General features: G+C 43.3%; 1 long non-coding RNA gene across 2 annotated transcripts; it reads right to left on the reverse strand.

Annotated features, from left to right (window-relative positions):
• Window positions 1–351: 351 nt before the first annotated feature.
• LOC107978951 lies at window positions 352–15018 on the reverse strand. 2 transcript variants are annotated; one of them, XR_003482122.2, is made up of 3 exons: window positions 14565–15018; window positions 1363–1548; window positions 352–501 (listed from the first exon to the last, which is right to left on the reverse strand). It is a non-coding gene; the product is annotated as an uncharacterized LOC107978951 (long non-coding RNA). The 2 variants fall into 2 exon arrangements; XR_004768582.1 differs by lacking the exon at window positions 14565–15018 and having other exon boundaries at window positions 1363–1567.
• Between the last annotated feature and the right edge of the window lie 793 nt (window positions 15019–15811).

The following is a 15811-nucleotide window of genomic DNA, read 5'->3' on the forward strand; positions in this document are numbered from 1 at the left end:
CTCTCTCTCTCTCTCTCTCTCTCTCTCTCTCTCTCTCTCTCTCTGTCTCTCTGTCTGTGTGTGTGTGTGTGTGTGTGTGTGTGTGTGTGTGTGTGTGTGTGTGTGTGTAAAGAGTGGCTCTCTGAGATACCCACTCTTCTCCATGAAAGCATGGCTAGAGAGATGGAGCATCTTGGGACTTAAGTAAACAGGTTTGGCTGTTAGAGGATGAGTTAAATCCCTAATTTAGCCTCTGCTTTCTAGATTTTCAGCTTTGTGCAAATTCCTTCTGCTGTATGACAAAACTTCTCCTGGGGAGACGCAGCATAGGGATTCCATGACAGAACAAATTATATAATACCAAAGTCCAACTTGGCTAGCCAATGAGTTTTATTGGGGTTACTTACAAAAGTACAGGTGATGATTTATTTACAGGAGTAAAAATGAGGCAAAGAGAGCTGCATCACCAAAGCCCCACCCAGAATGGGTGACATCACAACATCCGGGAACCTGGAGCACAGCCTGCAAGCAGTTCAACAAGTTAGAGATTATCCTTTCCAAATTCCTCTGGTCTAAACTGCTTTCCCACCCACCAGTTCCCAAATTACCAACACAGAACCTCAATATTAATTATAAATGCTCACTCATTAGCTTGGGCTTATTACTAACTAGCCCTTACAACTTAAATTAATCCATTTCTATTAATCTACATTCTGCCTCGTGGTATTACCTCTCTTTCAACCTGCCCCTCCTATTGCCTCTCCGTGTCTTGCTGGTGACTCCTCTCATTCTGCTTTTCTTTCAGTGCACTTAGTCTGGTTCTCCTGCCTTTCCAGCTATTGGCCAGTTAGCTTCTTTATTAAGCCAATCACAGTGTAATTTACACCCTGTACAGAAAGATTATTCCACACCATTCGCCCTTTTTGTCTAAATGAAAAAAGGAAGGTTTTAACTTTGACATAGTAAAATTTTATACAACAAAACAGTTATCAAGTGAGAAGTACAGTTATAGTAGCCAATCCATTTATATTTGATGAAATCAGAGAAAATATTTTATTACCTATCTTATTTTGTGACTCTAAAATTTCATGTCTAACTTACCTTCTTATCATAACTAAGGAAAACTTAGTTATGAAGTTAACTAAGTTTTATTAGTTAAGGAAATTAGTTAAGGAAATTAGTTAAGGAAAATTAATTATTTTGTTTTTAACTCCATCAACGGCTCCAGAATGGTGAAATGTTACCTACTGGCAGGGACCTCTGGCTGCCTGGACAATTACCCTAGGTTCTTTTGTAACATTGGGGCATCTAACTTTGGCCTACACGCCTCGTATATCTGACAGACATTTTCGAGAAGCAAGGAATGTTGAAGGACTTTCCTACCTTGTCTTGACAAAATTTGGCAGCTACTTCTTTTTTCCATCCTGCTGGTCCAATTTGGACAGTATAATGTCAGCAATTGAGGCAAGGGCAGTTTCTTTGCCCAAATGGCTAGCTTTGCCATAAAGAAAGTAAACTCTTTACGGTGGTTCTTTGATGTCCATCATCTTCTTTTGAAGTAAATGGGTGCTGTCAGGAATAGATGTGTCTCACTGTCATGAAAAGCCTTAAGTTATTAAGCATATTAAATGCCATATTCTGTGGGTCTTTAAAGTGTTTGAAGACCAACTACCTAAATATATGTTTAACCTTGAAAACACACCAATATGAGTATAAGTTTGATTATTATAGATGATTAATATTAACCTGTATTTTTTTTTCTTTTTTTCAAGACAGGGTTTATCTGTGTAGCCCTAGCTGTCCTGGAACTAGCTCTTGTAGACAAGGTTGGCTTTGAACTCACAGAGATCTACCTGCCTCTGCCCCCCCAAGTGCTGGAATTAAAAGCATGCACCACCCAGGTTGTATTTCTTAATTATATGTTACATTTTTAAATAAGTTGCATAAGCACAATACCACAAACAAAGGTAGAAACACACACATATATATATTATAATATATATAATAGCAAAAATAAGTTTAAATTTGTATCAATAAACCAGAATCCATACCAATGTAAAATTTTTAAGACTAGTAGTTGTTCTTTTAGTTTAAAAGTAGATTGAATAATCTACCCCCTTTTTTCCTTTAGAAAGAGATCTTTGAATTTAACTCTCAATTAGCTTTCTCTTTTACTAAGACCCATAATAATTTGTAACTACTCCCCTTTAATGATAGCAAACATCTATAACCAATCTTTGGGATATATGGGAGTTGTTTTTCCTCAACTGCTTTCTGTTGTCTGGGTGCACTGGAATCTTTAAAGAAACCTTGAGAAAAATCAGGATAATTGTTAAGTTTTGGCTAGAGTAGTCTAAGGCTGAATCATCTCAGCCAGCAGCCTTAAAACTGTTCTGGATGCAAGATCATCTGGGCAATCCATTTTTATTGGTGTCTGGTCCCCTTGCTCTGAAAATGCATAAACTTTTAAAAGTAATATGCATCTCTACATTAATACAAGTATAGACTGGGCAGTGATTACAAGTCAGCCAAAGATGATTTTTGTTGTTTTGTTTTTGAGCAGTTAAAATATTCAATCTTGCTTGTAATTCAAATATATAAAAAATAAAAAACTAAAAAAATAAAATATACATCACGTCTTGTAGTTCTTCTAGGTTTATTTCTTCATGCTTGTAGTCAGGATTTTCAGGGGAGTCTTCCAGAAGTATTTTTTAAGGGACATTCACTAGCTGGATGGACTCAGAAGTATCCTAAATACCTTTTGGGAACTTCGAGATCGAGGCTGGAAGATAATGAATCTATCATCCCTGTGGAGCCCCCTTAGCATAAGGGATGCTACAGTGCTCTTAGAGAATGGAGAATAGGGACACACACACACACACACACACACACACACACACACACACACACACACACACACACTTTCTCCAATGAGAAGAGGAGTGTGGGCCAAGGAGATGCTGAAAAACGACTATAGAAGTTTTGCAGGTACTGCCTCTACATAAACTTGAGATGAAGCTAATTATTTAAGTTGCCTTCTTTACCTACTGCCTTCTTTCATGGACTGCATCCCTCAGAACCATATGCCAGATATAAGCCATTTCTCCATTGAAGTTGCTTTTGGTCATGGCATTCTATCACACAGTACCCAAAAAATAACTAAGACACCCACAGATGAACTGAGGTGATTACTACCATATGGATTTTGAGAACACACAAACTGAATGTGTCTAGAGAGTCAGAAACTAAGGCTGAACAATAGAGATTCAGCCATCACCAAGTGGAGAAGGCTCTTGCGGCAGTGAGGTCATTCCCAGATAGTCATTTCTCTCTGAGAAGTGGTGGACATCAAATGGGGAGCCAGTTTGTGATAAATGCTCAGGGACAGCAGCATCTCCTAGCATGAAGCTGATGCCCGACTGAAGAGAGCCATCCCTGTAAGGATGCAGAGGAGAAAGCAGATGCTGAGCACAGGGGACAAGCATTCTGAACCTCTAAGGCTCACTGGAGCGAGGAAGAGAGGAGCAGTGGTCCTCTAAGTCCAAAGCTGAGAAACAGGATGAGCTGAAGAAAGGAAGGTTTGGAACTAGAGGTGATGAGTGGATGTGGGAGGGCAGTTTCAGAGGAATGCAGATAGCGGAGGCTGTGGATGAAGGAGCTCCTGAGGACCTGCCTCTCCCTAAGGAGGACCTGCCCCTCCCCAAGGATCTAAAGGCAGCTAAGATATTTGCTTAGGGAGTGTGGCCATCAGTAAGTTCTCCATGTTCCTGTAAGTAACCCTAATTAAAGCATAATAATAAAAGAAAAGAGTTGTTGCTTCATCATGGACTGGGGTTTGTATCTGGCAATCACGGATCATGAGGGACTCAGAGACAATCCCCGCCCTCTCCCCTCCCCTCCCTTCCCTTCCCCTCCTCTTTCCTCCACAATCCCCTCTAGTGGATTCTGAGTGGAGAGGCAGCCACTATCTTCACCTGAGTGCCAGGCTCAAATGAGTGTATGGCCACAAATGACCCTAGTTTAACTCAGTGTGTCACAAGACAAAACAAAAAGACATGACAATGAGATCTCTGTGAGTTCAAGGCCAGCCTGGTCTACAGAGTGAGTTCTAGGACAACCTCCAAAGCTACAGAAAGACCCTTTCTGGAAAAACAACAAAAATTGAAATTAATTATTACATACATGTTATTACATATTTGTTGTAACCAATAATATTTCTAGCATTTTGTTTATTTGTGTATGTACTTGTTTGGGGTTGTTTTTGTTATTTTGTTTTGTTTTATTGACATAGGGGCTCACTCTTAGAGATCCACCTGCCTCTCCATTCCAGGTGCTCGGATTAAAGGCATGCACGGCCACACCTGCCTTCCAGCTTTCTTTTTTAATCCTAAGGGCTTCTTTTGTTTTCCTGTGCCAATCTTCTGGCCTCACCAGCGGAAGCTTGAACAGCAGCAGTGGCGGTAAGAAGTCTCCGTTTGCACCATCACATTTCAGCTCATGTAATCCATGCCCTAAGCTTCCTTCGTGTAGAGAACTTTACCAGTTTGGGAGCCCTGCGCTCCTCAGTTTACAAACACATCTATTTCGGACTGGTTCCCTATTTTCGTGTATGGATCTCATTTACCCGGGCTGGTTTTCCAAACAGCCACGAGGTGGCAGACTCATTCAAGAAATACCACGGGCACTCATTTGGTTGGTTTCTACCCTGTAAAGAACACTAAGCCAGAGGAGTGTTCTCATGAACAATCTAAGAACAATCTAACAATCTAAAAACAGCAAGTGTCAGAGTTAAGATATGTCCTGTGACCAGCAATACCTTGTGCACAACCATAGGAAGGAAATGTGCTTCTAGAATTCATGGGGAACGTAAAAGCTGTTCTGTTGATAGGAAATCGTTTCCCCTTAAGAGATTTCTAGGCTTAGGTTTCTCCTGCAATAGATGGGAACAAATTCAGAGGCTCATAGGTGGGCAGTGAGCAGGGAATGAGAGACCCTGGAACACTCAGTCTAAATGGGATGTCTCCATCAAAACCGTCCCCTGAGGGCTCAGAGAATGCTGTGACAGAGGAAGCAGAAAGACTGTTAGAGCCAGATTGGGTGAAGGACACTCTGGGAAGCAAGGTCCTCTAGACACAGCAGGACTGATGCTGTGAACTCACAGATTGTGGCAGCATGCACAGGGCTTATAGAGTCCCCCACCCTTAACTCAGAAGTTAACTCCAATGGATAACCGGTCACAAAGGAAAAATTAGTTTCCACTCGGTATGCAAACCACACTTAAGGCCAGGCCCGGTGACAAGCAGTAAGTAGATGGCCAACAAAAACTTGGTGGTATTTTGGGAAGGTTTTTTTGGTCCCACAGTGCTTTGTCTGGTTTTTGTTGTTGTTTTGGCTTGGATTTTTGTTTTATTTATTTATTTGTTTGTTTGTTTATTTTCAACCTTACAGATTTTTTGCTTACATCTTCTGGTTTCCAATTTTGCTTTTATGTGTTTTCTGTGTGTTTGAATGTGTCTGTCTCTGTCTATGTGTGTTTCTTGTGCTTCTTCTTTGGCGCTCTCTCTTTCTCTTATTTTTTGCTCTATTCTGTTTTGTTTGTTTGCTTGTATTTTTATTTTTGGAGTTTTTTTTTGTTTTTTTTTTTTTTTTTGAGACAGGGTTTCTCTGTGTAGGCCAGGCTATCTGAGAACTTGCTCTGTAGACTAGGCTGGCCTCAAACTCTGAGATTCTCCTGCCTCTGCCTTCTGAGTGCTGGGATTAAAGGCGTGTGCCACCATGCCTGGCTGTTTGCTTTTATTTTACCTTATTTTATTTTGTCATTATGACTATCTTAGATGCCTGTTTGTATTATAATAAGAAAGAGAAATAAAGGATATGGTTTGGGTGGGTGGGGAAGATCTGGGAGTAGGGAGAAGAAAACACAATTGGAATTTACTGTATAAAAAATCTATTTTTAAGTAAAAAAAGAAATTTCTCTCCTTAAAATAATAATGTCCTTTTCTTCTTGGCTGAATTTCATCGACTTGGTAAATTTCAACATTGTGTCATAAATCTAAGAGACAAGAGATTCTCCAGTGTGAACAAGACACTCTACGAGTCCTCTTTGGATATGAGATTTTTGAACCTGAGTTTTCTTTGTATAGAAATGATTAGGTTGGAGGGTGGTGGTAGAACATGTGTATGGCATGCCAATGGCCCTAGGTTCAATACCCCAACAAAAACAAAATAGGATCCCACACAAAAAAATAATAATATTAATATTCTGTTTTCCTTCTTCAGTGAAGTAATGACCCTGAGATAAAAATTGTTTGTTCACTTGTTTGTTTTTCTCTCTGAGAAAATGTGGCATGCAGGATTTGACTCCAACAGCTTTTGAGATTACATCTACTCTACTGCAGCTCTGTTTTCTTTGACTTTGCTTGCATTTGTTTCTGCTGTTTTATTATTTTGTTTTATTTTTGAGACAGAGTTAAATATGCATCCCAGGCTGTCCTGGAACTCAGACCATCGCACAACAGCCTCCTAAACACTGGAATTGAAGTATATCATGTGAGCATCTTTTAAAGGAGATGCTGTGCCATTGCTCAAAGGCACTGCTTGGCTCTGATTCCTTTTAAGACATCACTGTTCCATTCTCAACACTCCCTAGCACTTTGTTCTAGAATTCATGAGGCTAAATAAGTCTATTTCTTTTCAGCTGGCTGATAAAGACACACAGGTCTCCAGTGCTTGACACGAACTGGCAGTCATAACTGATAAAGTACCACATGCCAACCCATTGCGTGACTGAAATTCCATGAAGAAAATGCAATGAGTAAAATGCACAGCCTGACTGAGGTTAATAACTCAAGATGTGGGGCTTGGGAGGACACAGCAAGATGGCACAGGGGTAAAGGCACTTGCCACCAAGTCTGATGATATGAGTTCCATACCCACAACCCACATGTGCAACAAAAGATCCAATTCCTGCAAGATTCTCTGGCTTCCACATGTATTACATATACATACTTTCACACATACATACATACATATATGTAATAATTGTCTAATGTTGTCAGTTGGAAATAACATCAAATATGAAAATTATGACCGTCAGGTATCAGGAAATGTGTGGAACACAGTCTCAGAACATTGAAGACTCCTGCAGCCTTCTGTGGCTGCTGTAACAAGTTCCAGCAACTTGGTTGCTCAAAGCAACAAAAATATTCCCCCAGACCTGGAGGCTACAAGCCAAGGTGTCAGCATAGCTGTGCTGGAGAAAATGTCTCCTTCCCTTGATGGGAGATGTCCTTCTGCATATATGTTTCCATTATTAGTTGTAAAACACTGTTTGGCCAATGATGGAGGAAGATTGTAGGGGAAGCTGTAGCCACGCCTACTTAGGGGCTGGCTACAGGTGTGCCTGACCACGATTGCAAGGGAGTGGTCAGGGTGACGTAGAGCCATACTTGCATGGGACTTCGTTTTCTCTTTCGGTTTCACTTTTGTACTTGCTGGACAGACTGCTGCCACGCCAGCTGGCTAGGTTGCTCCTCTGTAAGTAAGGCTTTTCCCTATTAAATACCCTTATATTTCTACTTTGCTCCGTATTGGTAATTTCCCACTATAGAAGATAGGCAGGACAAGGAGACAAGGAGAATTCTGGGAAAGGTAGGCAGAGGAAGACCATGAAATAGTCGCCATGTGGGGACCAGGAGGAGAGGATGTACCAGGTGTCCTCTGATAAGATAAGGCCATGTAGATTAGTAATTATGGGTTAATAATTAAGACAGAGTTAGCCAATAAGAAGCCCTAGTCATCGGCCAATAGTTTAATAACTAACATAGTGTCTGTGTGTTTATTTGGGACTGAGAAGGGCAGCAGGACCTGGTGGGGACCTGGTGGGACAAGAAACCTTCCACAACATTACCTCTCTCTCATTAACACTTCCTGGCCATCAGTATTTCCAGAAGCCATCAGCATTTCTTGGCTCCTGGTCACACCAAGCTGATCTCTCCCTCCTTCATGTCACAGTGTCTTTTATGAGGGTTCTTGTCATGGATTTAGGACCCACACAAGTTATCAAGAATTTGGGAGCTTTACTGGTCTCGAGAGTGAGTGCCAGGATAGGCTCCAAAGCTACACAGAGAAGCCCTGTCTCGAAAAAAAAAAAAAAATTGGTAAGCTCAATTCTTTACGTTTGCAGATGTCCATGAATTCTGGAGATTAGGCTGGGGGCATATCTTTAGAGGGCATGTTCAACTTTCTATATCTCTGCTATCTGAAACCAGTAGCCAAATGACTAAAGACAAATTCAGAAGTTCAGGACACAAACAGCAGACTGAAGGACAGCATCTGCATTCACACGAGAGAAACAAGAACATTAACCCCAAAGGCTTTGCTGTGTTGGTCATAGAGTTCTGTAGACCAGCTGAAACAAAACATGCCAAAAGACATCAAGTCTAGAAAAATGCCAAACAAATATATTTAGAATAAAGCCTTCTAATTCTTTTTTATCTTGTGTGTGTACATATGTATGAGTGATGTGTGTGGACATATGTTTGCATGAGGGAAGCATGAATGTATGTGTAAAAGTCAGAGGTCTGTGCCTGGCAACCGGCCCTGACTCCTTCCTTCATGAGACAGCCTCCCCTTGTTGTGCTCTGTTGCAAACACAAAACCAAATGACCTGAAGCTCCTCGGAATCCTCCAGTCTCAGCTTTGCATCTTGCCCTGGGAATCTGGGGTTACAGATAGCCTACTTTTCATGACCCCTGGGGGATCCGATATCAGGTCCATGAACTTTCAAAGCAATCACTGAGTCCCCTCAGCCATCTCCACAGCCCAACAAAACCTTTAAACAGTGATAAAGAGTGTGAGCCTGAGGGGGAAGAGGTTGACCATCAAATTAAGGGACTCAAGTCCAACCAAGACTCTCAAAAGGGGAACTGTTGATATTGACTCCTCTCAGGACAGGTAGGCACACTATTGACATTACCCGGAGATGTTATGCTTTACAGGATGTCAGGGTGTTAGGGTTAGGAGTGACACGCATGGAGTCCCAGATCACCTACCCACCTACTGGGACACTGGATTGCATGGCTCATACCTACCATCACCCTTACAGTCTCGATGAACCTCCAGCTGCCCTTTGCCTCTTTGAGGCTAATTATCAATTTTGTAACACAAGAAATTCAACCACGTGATTTTATCATCTTCCCAGGTCTAACTCGGTGAACACAGGGGGTCTGTAAATTTCCTTCCTCGGAGACTGCGAACTCTTTCGCCTGAAGTCTCGAATATGAGACACGTTCCAGCTGTCTGTAGGGATTCACATAGGGAGGGCACATGCTGGTGTGGGGGCGGGTACCAAGGGTCTGGAAAGCCTCCACAAACCGAGGCCAGCAGGGAACACAACATCCCCTTACACACAATGTCCCCTCGGCTCTGGTTCTAAACACACGCTTTTACAGAGGTGTCTACACAGCACGCCAGAGACACAAGGGTCTGCTCCCAAAAGCTCGTCCATTTAGGTGGTCAGTTCTGAATCTACATCATGCCATCGCATCTCCATGGCTATGTCCTCACACACCCATTTCCCATTTCCCATTTCCTTTCTCCTCTGAGGAGGAAGATAGATTTCAGGGTTTGTGCATGGAGTTTTACATCCACACACTTCAATCCTGAGCAAGTCCACTGCTGAGCTATACTTGTGGGTAAATGAAACTAAAGCAAGAGGCAAAGTCTTTGGACCCAATGTAGCCAAACCATGAAAAATCGATCATCCAGAGCAACCATGAGTACCACAGATGCCGCTAGGGGGAACTGTAGTTTAAAAAACCCTCCACAACAAAGTCAAAACCCCTAATTTGGGTAAACATGAGTCATCTTACTAACTGCCCAAAAGGAACTGTTTCTGAAAAATGACATGCCAACGTGCCTCAGACTTAGCAAAACGATTTCACAAGGAACTCCTGAAAAAAAAATCATTTTCTGGCCTCAGTAGCTAAAAAGTAGCTGACTCAAGTGTGCAGATTTGGCCCCAGCTAAGGTCAGTGTGGATGCCAGCAGGAAACCCAAGCCAGCCCAAGAATGCGTGCAAGACTTCAGGACCGAGATAACACAAGGGTCTTGTAAATGTCAGATTTGTGGCTCTGCCCTGGTGAAAACAGCCTGCTCTCAGGCTACCCCCACCCCACTGTCACCCCACCCCACCTCTGCTGACACTAGAAAACAATAAGACGTAGACAATTCACAGATACTTAAAAGTAAGGTTTAGGAGTGGAGGGGGTTTCATTTCAAATGTGTCTGTCCCATGTTGCCAGCTGCAGCTGAGTGAGGACACAATCTCCGTGTGGAAAGGGTTGCTGTGATGGGAAAAAAAAAAAAAAAAAAAAAAAAAAAGGCCAAGTAGGCACTTTCCTTGTAGCTGAATCAGATGCATGTGAAGAAAAATAGCATGCCCGAGACAAAAAACTCATGCTCTGATTCAGTCCAAATTGGGGTTTTTTATTAGTCATTTTCAAAACATATAAATTATTCGTTAAACTAAAAAATAAATTCTTAGACTAGGAGTTGAACGCCCAAGGGCCAGGACAAGAAAAACGGAAACCAGGATAGAAATGCCACACAAAGCTCATGCTATGTGCGATTGAGGATGCCACAGAGCTTGCTGTTGGCTGGCCTTCCCTGCCATTGGAGGCATTGTTCTCACAGAAAACTTCCCAATTCTCCGGGGCCAAGGGACCATTTCTGTTCACCAGAGCTGTGGTCTGGATAGCATTCCAAACAGCACGAACACCCCAACTGCCCCGTCCTGTGAGTGTGGTGCTGTTTGGAAAGAGGGTCTTAGCAGATGGAATCAAGTTAAAAGGAGGTCGTGGAGAGTCCTGGTCCCATGTGACTGCTGTCCTTCTGAGCAGAGGTCATTTGGAGAAGCAGAGCGATATGCCATGGAACAACAGAGGCAAAGACTGGAACGTCAGGTCTCTAACACAAGGATTGCTGACAGCCCAGTGGTGTGTTGGGGGGGGAAGTGCAGACATAACCCTGCCTTCGAGCCTCCAGAACCATCCCTTCCCGTGTCTTCACCCAGTGTCCTAGCCTCTGCAACTGTGAGAACGTACAGTCCTGTTATTCCAGCCACCCAGCTTGTGGGATTTGTTCTGGCAGCCCCAGAACAGTCTCAACAATGTCAGAAAAAGTCAATGGAATTGAGGAACCCCTGTGAAGAGACACTTCACTAACACAAGGTACTGGGAAATTCTCTCTCCCTGTTTCCCCTTGTCTCTATTCAACCCCAGTCATTTTTAATAGAGGGCATTGGTTTTAGTTCTCCCCAAGTGAACCACTCTGGGTGATTTCTGGAGCCATGTGTGTTACTTTGCATATCTCCTTAAAGACCTGAAAACCACGAAGTCTGGTGGGCATTTTAAATGACTGTGCTCCCTTGAATCATCCAAAGTACTTGCTCTGTTTTTTTTTTCTTTTTCTTCAAAAAGAGAAAAATAAGAGGAAGGTATTTCAGACATAAAGCAAAAGATACCAAGCCTACAATCCATAACCCCAGAGAAGCCAGAACCCTCTTCCAGAAACAGATGGAAGCAGATGCAGAAATCCACTACTAACCTTGGACCAAGCTCCTGGAGTACAATCAAAGTGAGGGAGGAGTGATAATATAAACAAAGGAGTCAAGACCATGATGGGGAAATCCACAGAATCAGCTGACCTGAGCTAGTTAGAGATCACTGACTCAGGTCTGACAAATGGGAAACCTGCATAAGACAGAACTAGACTCTCTTAATATAGGTGACAATGGTGTGTGACTGGAACAATATATGAGACCACTGGCAGTGGGTCCAAGATCTAACACTAATGCACAAACTGATTTAGTGGAGCCCATTCCATATGGAGAGATACCTTGCCCAGCCTAGACACAGGGGTGTGGGGTGGAGAGGTGCCTTCGTCCTGCCTCAACTAGATGATGGGACAGACTTAGTAGACTTCCTAGGGGAGGCCTTACCCTCTCCATGGAGTAGATGGGAGGAGGGGAGAGTGGAGGATTTGGGAGGAAAGGAAGGAAGGGGAACTGGTATTGGGATGTAAAAAATTAACTTAAAAAATGAACAAAAAAAGAGGAAGGTATTTAGACTGTGGCTATAGGTCATTGGCAGAGTGATTCCCTATCAATCTGTTATAAAGGAAAAACAGGGAGGGAGGGAAAACAGAAAAAATACAAAAGAGCTCTGAGAGTGCAAAAGAGATGAGTTTCCTAGTCACACAGTCTTACAGTGGCTGAACAGAACAGACAGGTTTTCCAAGCTCCCCATATCACACAATTATGCTCTATTCTTAATTTCCTTTAGTAAGAGTGAATGAGTGTTCCAAATGACAGACAGTAAGTAGCAGCCTCTAGGAACTCCTTTGTGCATGGTAACATGCCACCCGAGGACTTTTGTTGGTGATGAAATGGCAGATGGGTGCAATGGGTGTCCCATAAGACTCAGTGCCGGAGGGAAAATCCGGCATCCTAACAAGGTATTTCCTAGAAAGCATTTAGGTATGTAGCTTAGGCAAGCCTGTCTCTGGCTTCTGAGAACTCATAAATCTGAAACAGAATGGTCTGAGGACATGGCCATGCTCTCATGTTCTGCCGCCTACAAGAATTTCTCTTGCTGCCTATTCCATTCTGCAGGAGAGCCACTCCACCCAGAGAGCAATAGGAAGCAGCAGGCACAGCAGAGACAGAGGAGTCCTTAGCCAATATGTCTAGGCTTATCTCTGTACCACAGTCACTCAGAACTTCTTAGCTGGTGCTCCGCATTCCCTCTCCCAATGGCACTCTCTCCGAGAGGAATCCTGTCTTAGAAGTCTGACCCAAACTAGAACAACATCCCTTGTAACAGCCTCTCCAGATAGGAGAGTCCCTTGTCCTTGCGGGCTTCTGCAGAGTTGCAGCACACTGGCGTTTCTAAATATTCTAGAGAAAATTCAGGAGAAATTGGAGAAAATCATAGGAATGCAATCATGTGCTGAGTTTTCCCACAACTCACAGGGCCTCTGCCATTTCTCATCCAAACTCAACACACAACTCAGACAGTAAAAATGCCTATGGAAAATGCCATCTCACCTCCTCCACCAAGCACACACCCTTTGCAACTCACCCCATGTGATCAAAGGCATTGAAACCTAGGGCCTAGTCTCCTGATGAGTGGTAGATGATCAGATTCTTCCCACATCATCAATGTTGGGGATTAGAGAAGTAGCTTTGGGGAGTGGCTCAGCCCCATACAATCCCATATAATAGAATAATTACTAGCAATGCAATCACAGAATAGACATGACACTCAGGCAAGATGAATCACAGACACATCATAGCCTCTGTTGAAGTCAGTGAAAGCGAACTACCTGGCAAGATTAATGATGCAGGATGAGGCCACAGAAAGATAAGGATACAAGGAACAGGAGACAGTTGCTACCAGCAAGGAGAAGAAATGAGATTTTAAAACCTGTGGGTAAGGAGTTAGGCAGCTGTTAGAAAGTAGCAAAGACTTGTGTGAGAGCTGCCTGTCCTAAAAATAAGGAAGGCAGCAACTCTCATGAGAAACAGTTGTGTTGGGGTCATCCAGATAACACACAAGCAAAGACGTTTGTCACCATACCTGACAATCTGAGTTTGATCCCCCAAACCTGCAGCAGGTTGGCAGGGGATAATTCCTGCAAGTTGTCCTCTGCTTTCTCATGACCACCATAACACACTTGCACACACACACACACACACACACACACACACACACACACACACACATTCACACATACACATATCACCACCACATTCACTAAATGGTACTAATCTCATACAGAGTAGGGGAGAAGGGTCTCACACATAGTAGAAGTGAAGGGTCTCACACATAATGGGGAGTGAGCAGTGTAACACATACTGGGGGTGAAGGGTATGACTCATAGTGGGGGTGAAGAGTCTCATACATAGTGGTGATGAAGGTCTCACACATCATGGGGGTGAAAGGTCTCACATATAGTGGGGGTTGAGGTTCTCACACATAGTGGGGGTGAAGGTTCTCAAACATAGTGGGGAGAGAAGGTTCTCACACATAGTGGGGAGTGAAAGTCTCACACATAGTGGGAGTGAAGGTTCTCACACATAGTGGGGTTAAGGTTCTCACACATAGTGAGGGTGAAGTTTCTCACACCTAGTGAGGGTGAAGGGTCTCACACATAGTGGGGGTAATGGGATACAAGAATACTCACAAAGCATAAAAGACTCAACAGAGCACATACAGTGCCAAAACAAGGAGCATGTTAGACAGGATGTGACCATGGATTGTTGCTATAATGCACTTACCCAGCCCCGTGGGGGAAATTTGGTCAAACGGAAAATGGGAGCGTAGACAGAAGGGACTTCAGGTAGACTGGGGACAGTTAAGAGATTACTCCCCAAGAAACAAAGACCCCAGACAGATGGCTGGAGAGGAAGAGTGTCAGGATTCCCTAGGACAGCAGAGCTGTGACCACTGAGGGATTGCAGGACTCCAGTAATTCTTGCTGGGGGGTGGGGGACAGGAATGAGAAAGCCCAGAACAACTCACCAGAATCCAGAGTCACTCACGAGTCCTGTTGCTTCCTTGTCCCTTGAGATGCCAGGACACTGCAGCACTCATGGGCCAGTGGATGGGTTAAAGGCAGAAGAGGAACGCAGGGCCTCAGACTCAAGGAGGAAGGAAGGAGCATTGATCCCCATTGCTGGTGGCCTGGAGCTGCCAAACCTCAAAGGAGAATCAGCTGTCTAGGAAGCTCACCCTGGTGCTCACCCTGGTGCCGCAGGAGAGGAAAGCAATCTGCCTAGAGTGCATTCCTCTTTTCCCCGGAAAATCCAAAACAGAACCATTTGCTTGGAGTGTGGTTGAACATGCTGCTTATTTGGAATAGGTAGGACAAGACACTCCCCCCAAAGAGCAGGGCCTACTAATTACAGTGTCAAAAGCCTCAAACTAGATCCACAGCCCCTGGGAAAGGTGGGAAGTACGTGGCGACCGAGTGAATCATCTCAGAATCACCGCTCTGGGTCTAGTCTTCTGTCTCCTGACTGTCTCTTTGGTCAGATTTCGATTTGGGAACTGTCTCACTCACCCAACCACTAACCGTGTATCACAGACTTTCCCAATCATCTTGTACTCCCACCTCGTCTCACCCCTGCTGGACTGGAACATGGTAAAAAACAGTTTGTGAGAGTGGTTTGAAGGTTCCAGGAAAAGGCTTTGTGAAAGAGTCTCCAAGGAAAATGCTCTTAAATTAGATGCCATTCGCCTATTCTGTTCCCTTCTCCTGGATGGCTCTTTACAATGGAGAACAACCACTCAATGTTAACACCACTAACATTGCAATAAACTGATCCTTCTTCTCGGCTTCTTCACCAGTCTTTGCTTTCTCTTTTCTCTTTTTTGTTTTTTTGTTTTACTTTTTTCCCCCAGATTTGGAAAGGAGACACTTTTTGATGGAAATGAAGCAAAGATTTACCCAAATAAGCAAACTATCTAAATTTGGAGACGATCCCTCTCAGCAGATGGGTCTGTATAACTGAGGGGGATTCCATAGTTCTAAGACATGTTTGACCTCAAGGAATGACAGGTTATTTTTATCTCTATTTGATGCAGGCCCCTGTATCATAAGGATCATTCCTGCCTTCATAAAGAATGGGGATCACCTTGAGTCACTATGGTAAACTATGACCCTGACAAATTATCTTTTCTTATTATTGTGTCAAATGTATACAATAAAACAAAGGGGAAAAAATCGTTAGTCTCTGTCCAGTGTCAATAGCCAGCAAACATCCACT

This window comes from Cricetulus griseus, chromosome 2 (genome assembly GCF_003668045.3).
Source record: "Cricetulus griseus strain 17A/GY chromosome 2, alternate assembly CriGri-PICRH-1.0, whole genome shotgun sequence".
Lineage (NCBI taxonomy): Eukaryota > Metazoa > Chordata > Mammalia > Rodentia > Cricetidae > Cricetulus > Cricetulus griseus.